Source organism: Lactuca serriola, chromosome 8 (assembly GCF_051521515.1).
Source record: "Lactuca serriola cultivar US96UC23 chromosome 8, Lser_US96UC23_V15, whole genome shotgun sequence".
In the NCBI taxonomy this organism is placed as follows: Eukaryota; Viridiplantae; Streptophyta; class Magnoliopsida; order Asterales; family Asteraceae; genus Lactuca; species Lactuca serriola.
Genome location: NC_136415.1, coordinates 13,497,314 through 13,503,459, shown reverse-complemented (window position 1 = coordinate 13,503,459; position 6,146 = coordinate 13,497,314). Strand labels below are relative to the sequence as shown.

The window sequence follows — 6,146 nt, the reverse complement described above, 5'->3', positions numbered from 1 at the left end:
TATAATGGATCTACTCGCCGAGTAGACACGCGTGTCATGCATTTTTGGCTGTACACGAACATTTACTTGCCGAGTATATCCGATGTACTCGCCGAGTAGATGTCTCAGGTTGAAAATTTTTAAGTTTTTGCCAATGCTACTTTGTGAATTTCTTTATTTTAGCCTTTCCACCCCACACTTTCAGTAGAGCTTGTCCTCAAGCACTTAGAGAAGTAGAATGAATGAAGAGAAATGAAAAAAAAACAATACGAAAAATAAACAAAGGGAAAGAAAATGCAAACGTGAAACTCGGGTTGCCTCCCGAGAAGCGCTTCTTTTGATGGAGTCATTAGCTGGACTCCGCCCCTTCTATGTTTTTGCAATTCCGCACAGCAGGAGCTCCTCCATTCCTTCATTGCGGGGGACTCCTTCTTCATATTTCTTCACTCGATGGCCATTGACTTTAAATGGCATGCCATCTCTTGAGATCAATTCAATAGCCCCATGAGGAAACACCGTCTTAACCACAAATGGACCATCCCACCTTGATTTGAGTTTGCCCGAGAAAAGTTTTAGACGGGAATTGAAGAGTAGTACTTTTTGGCCTTCATGGATGTCTTTGCTTTTGATTCTTTGGTCATGCCATCTCTTGGTCTTTTCTTTATAGAGCCACGAACTAGAATAGGCCTCATTTCGGAGTTCTTCAAGGGCATTCATTTGCATTAAACGGTTGGTCTTCAATTCTTCCATGTCAAAGTTGCATCTTTTTAGCGCCCAATATGCCTTGTGCTCGATTTCAACCGGTAAATGACATTGCTTTCCATAAACTAACCTATATGGTGTAGTACCAATAGGTGTTTTGAAAGCGGTACGAAACGCCCATAGCGCGTCATCTAATTTATCCGACCATTCCTTGCGATTCCTTCCCACCGACTTCTCCAAGATACGCTTCAAAGCTCGATTGGTAACTTCCGTTTGCCCACTCGTTTGCGGGTGGTATGATGTGGAGAACTTATGGGTCACCCCATATTTCTTGAGCACCTTGTCCAATTGATCATTGGCAAAGTGTGTGCCACGGTCACTAATTAGGGCCTTTGGAACACCAAACCGGGAGAATAGTCTTTTCAAGAACCGTACCACTACCCGTCCGTCATTTGTAGGTAAAGCCTGTGCCTCCGCCCATTTTGACACATAATCCACCGCCACGAGGATGTACTTGTTTCCTTTGGATGTGGGGAATGGCCCCATGAAGTCTATGCCCCACACGTCGAACACCTCGCACACTTGAATGCTATGTTGAGGCATTTCATTACGGGAGGAAATGTTTCCCACCCTTTGGCAAGCATCGCATTCTTTGACATATTGGGCTGCATCTTTGAAGATTGTAGGCCAATAGAACCCAATGTCAAAGATCTTCTTCGCGGTATAGTGTGGTCCATGATGTCCTCCCGTGGGCCCGCTATGGCAGTGCTTTAGTATTTTTCGACTCTCCTTTCCGAACACACATCTTCGTATAATTCCATCCGCGCAGCTTCGGAAGAGGTATGGATCGTCCCAAAAGTAATATTTGATCTCCGAAAAGAATTTCTTCTTTTGCTGACTACTATAATCCTTCGGGACGTACTTGGTAGCTAAATAGTTAGCTATATCCGCGAACCATGGCTCCTCTCCTACGGACACCATAATGTATTCATCCGGAAAGTCGTCTCCATCCTTATCTTCTTGCAATGCCGGGTTCTCGAGCCTAGATAAATGATCGGCCGCTACGTTCTCCATTCCTTTCTTATCTCGTATCTCTATATCGAATTCTTGAAGAAGCAGCACCCATCGTATTAGTCTTGGCTTGGCATCCTGTTTGGAAAACAAATACTTGATAGCCGAGTGGTCAGTAAAAACAGTGGTTTTAGATAAAACCAAATAAGGGCGAAATTTATCAAAAGCGTAAACTACGGCTAACAGTTCTTTTTCAGTAGTGGTATAATTCTCTTGGGCAGGATTCAAGGTCTTGCTTGCATAATAAATGGGTTGAAAATGCTTATCAACCCTTTGTCCAAGGACCGCTCCTAGTGCATAGTCACTAGCATCACACATGATTTCGAAGGGTAAATTCCAATTTGGGGCTATAATGATTGGGGCATTAGTTAATTTTTCTTTTAAAAGGTCGAATGCCTCTAAACACTCTTTAGTGAAATTAAAGGGTGCATCTTTTAATAATAATTGTGTTAGAGGTTTCGTAATTTTGGAAAAATCTTTAATAAAACGCCGGTAAAAACCTGCGTGTCCCAAAAAACTTCTAATGCCCTTTACATTAGTTGGTGGGGGTAATTTAGCAATGGTGTCTATCTTTGCCCGATCCACCTCAATTCCTTTTTTAGAGACTTTATGTCCCAATACTATACCCTCTTTGACCATGAAATGACACTTTTCCCAATTTAGGACCAAGTCGGTTTTCTCACATCTAGCAAGCATCGAGTCAAGATTTGTGAGGCAGTCATTGAAAGAAGATCCGAATACAGAAAAGTCATCCATAAAGACCTCCATGAATTTTTCCACCATATCATGGAATATGGCGGTCATGCACCTTTGAAATGTCGCAGGTGCATTGCATAGTCCAAATGGCATGCGTCTATAGGCGAAGGTCCCACTGGGGCATGTAAAGGTGGTCTTTTCTTGGTCCATTGGGTCTATGGGTATTTGGAAATACCCGGAAAACCCATCTAAGAAGCAATAGTAGCTATGGCCCGATAGTCTTTCTAACATTTGGTCTATGAAAGGAAGGGGAAAATGGTCTTTGCGAGTGGCATCGTTTAGCTTGCGATAATCGATGCACACTCGCCAACCGGTTACCGTTCGCGTTGGAATTAACTCGTTCTTGTCGTTGGTAATGACCGTCATTCCTCCTTTTTTGGGCACCACCTGGACCGGACTCACCCATGGGCTATCGGAGATGGAATAGATGATTCATGCATCCAAAAGCTTGACCACCTCCTTTTTGACGACTTCTTGCATGTTCGGGTTTAATCTTCTTTGATGTTGCACCACCGGCCTGGCTCCTTCTTCTAATTTGATTTTGTGAGAGCAGTAGGATGGACTTATTCCCTTTATGTCGGAGATGCTCCATGCGATGGCTCTTTTCCTCGTCTTTAACACCCGTACAAGCTCTTCCTTTTCCGTCTTGGAGAGATCTGAGGCTATAATCACTAGCTTCTGATTTCCTTCTTCCAGGAAGGCGTATTCCAGATGGTCCGGCAGTGTTTTGAGCTCCAATTTATTCTGCATAGTGGCGGACTCGCGGAGTGCAGGTGTGGTACTCGGCGAGTTCATGGCGGTATTCGCGACTGCTGACATTTCTTCAGGTGAACTCGGCGAGTAGATCGGGTCTACTCGGCGAGTAGGGCTTTCAGCTTGGTTTTTTAGTTCTTCATACTCTGCTTCCTCCAACGGTCTTTCAATCTCTATTAAATCTTTTTCTGGATCAAATACTTCTTCCAAAGCTGCAAACTTGCTGGAATTTTCAGGTATGTCTTCTTCCCATAACTCGTCAAGCATGTCGATTGAGAACGCCGTGTCGTCACTAGTCCTTGAGTACTTCATGGCTTGGTCTACCCCGAATGTTACTGAGTCGTCCCCAACTCGCAATGTGATCTTTGAATCTCTCATATCTACGATGGCGCTAGCGGTGTTGAGGAAGGGTCTTCCAAGGATGATTGGTACTTGCGGATCCGCCTCCATGTCGAGAATGATGAAGTCAGCTGGGAAGACAAATTTGTCTACTTTCACTAATAAATCTTCACATATGCCTCTTGGGAAAGTAACCGTCTTGTTTGCCAAATGAATTGCCATTCGAATTGGCCTTGGCTCCGGAAGGTCCAGCTTTTTGAAGAACGAGTACGGCATAAGGTTCACACTCGCTCCAGAATCAGCTAAAGCATGAATTGCTGCCAAGTTGCCAAATTGGCAAGGTAGAGTTAAGCTCCCCGGATCACCCTTCTTCTTTGGTAATTTGTTTAGCATGGCGGCGGAGCAATTCTCATTCAATACTACTTTCTGCACTTCTTCCATCTTTCTTCTATTAGTAAGGAGTTCCTTAAGGAATTTTGCATACTTGGGCATTTGCATAACGGCTTCAATGAAAGGAATGTTTATTTGAAGAGTTTTAATATGATCAAGGAACTTCTGATATTCCTCTTCCTGCTTCTCCTTCTTGGCTCGGGCTGGGTATGGCATTGGAGGCTGGTATGGTTTCAAGGGTGGTTGATCATTAGTTTTTTTAGATGTACTCGCCGAGTCCATCGGTCCTACTCGGCGAGTAGGGCTCTCAGATTGTGAATGTTGGTTTTCAACTTGTACTTCCGTTTCTTCCTTCTGTGAGTCCTTGTTCGCTTCAGTTCGAATGGGGGCCAAGGGAGTAATAATCTTCCCACTTCTTGTGGTAACAATATTCACTTGTGCGCCTCGTGGGTTGTTCTCAGTTTTGCTAGGAAGCTCTCCCGGTGACCTTTGGTTTAGTTGTTGAGCGAGTTGCCCAAGCTGAGTTTCTATATTATGGATGGATGCTTGCTGGTTCTTGAGCATTGTTCTTGTTTCTTGGATAGCAGCATCGTGGTCACTGTGTCTTTTCTCGGAAGCAGCCACAAATTTAGTTAGCATATCTTCCAAGCTTGGCTTCTTTTCTTGCACCGGCTCCTCCTTTTGGTAAAAGCCTCTTCCTTTTTGTCTATACTTCTCCTCCTTGGCCTTCTTGTACTCTTCGTAAGGCAGCCACTCCTTCTTTTGTTTTCGCCAGTCTTCATCATACCGGTCACCGCTCGAATAGCATACTTGTGCCTTTTTGTTGCCGTGCTCATCTAAATCACAATCCCTAGTGAGGTGAGGTCCATTTCAGTTTTCACAACCCACCCGTATGTCATGGATAGTTTGATCCATTTTGTCCATTCTCCTATCCATGGTTTTTAACATGGCCATGACCGCGGATAAATCTTTAGTAGCAGCGTATGCGGCTCCCCTCGTGAAATCATTCCTAGGGTTGTGGTATTCTCTAGAGTGTTTAGAGAATTCTTCAATTAATTCTTTAATCACCGGGGGTGGCTTCTTTGTAAGTGGGCCTTGTGAGTCTAGCAACTGCCGGGTTGTGACATTAACTCCATCATAAAAGATGGAAACTTCTTGCTGGCTGTTTAGATCATGGTGTGGGCAATTTTGTAGTAAACTTTTGTACCTCTCCCATGCTTCATATAAAGATTCTCCAGCTTGTTGTTCAAAGTTTGCAATGGCCTTCTTGAGTTTGGCTATTTTGGATGGTGGACAAAAGTGATCTATAAATTCTTCCTTCATTTTGGCCCAAGTAGTGACTGACCCGGGAGGAAGTGATTTGAGCCAGTCTTTAGCAACACCCTTGAAGGTTACCGGAAGCATCCGAAGTAGTTGAGTTTCGCGGGTTACATTTGGAATGTTGAAATAGTCAGCAACATCATTTACTTCATCCAAATGTTTGTAGGCATCTTCATGATCTTTCCCATAGAAAGGTATTTCCTTAAGCGCAGCTAGGATATGACCTTTTAGTTCGAAGGTAGCAATTGCGGGAATTGCGGGTTGCACAAGTCCCGGGCCATGGTCGTCGCGCATCCTCTTCTTCCATTCCCCCATGGGAATTTCATCAATGTTAGCCATAGTGAATGCTAACTCTTCCTCCGATTCGGTTTCTTGTTCGTACGTTGCCTCCTCTTCTTCCTCGGTCTCGTATCCAATATCTTCTTGGATTGGCTCCTCAATTGTCAAGGAAGCGCTAGAAGCTCCTGATTTACTGCTCTTCTTTTTCCCAAAAACAGTCTTCAAGTTGGACAATGGTGATTTCTTTGGTGTGCTTGAACTCTCCACGTCCTTCCCTTTGTTTCTTTTCAATTCGGATTCGGGATCTTCAAACGGAGGTACCAGTGGTGTGTTTGCTCCTCTGGTCATGAGAGTCCTGAAATTAATCAAATAAAAAAAAACAAAACGTAAAAAGAACAAAAAGATTGTAAAAAAAAAAAATTGCTGGTTAAACTGCTACTCGCCGAGTAGGTGCGAGTGCACTCGGCGAGTATCAGTGATATTTCAAAAAAAAATTTAAGTTTTAACTTAACTAAAACAGATACTAAAACCTAATTACTGGATACTAAATTGTAATA

At 43.6% G+C, this 6,146-nt stretch overlaps 1 non-coding gene across 1 annotated transcript; it reads left to right on the top strand.

Moving 5' to 3' along the window:
* The first annotated feature begins 5,158 nt into the window (after positions 1–5,158).
* LOC145071870 (small nucleolar RNA R71) lies at positions 5,159–5,265 on the top strand. The gene has a single exon (XR_013690832.1). It is a non-coding gene; the product is annotated as a small nucleolar RNA R71 (small nucleolar RNA).
* Positions 5,266–6,146: the final 881 nt, after the last annotated feature.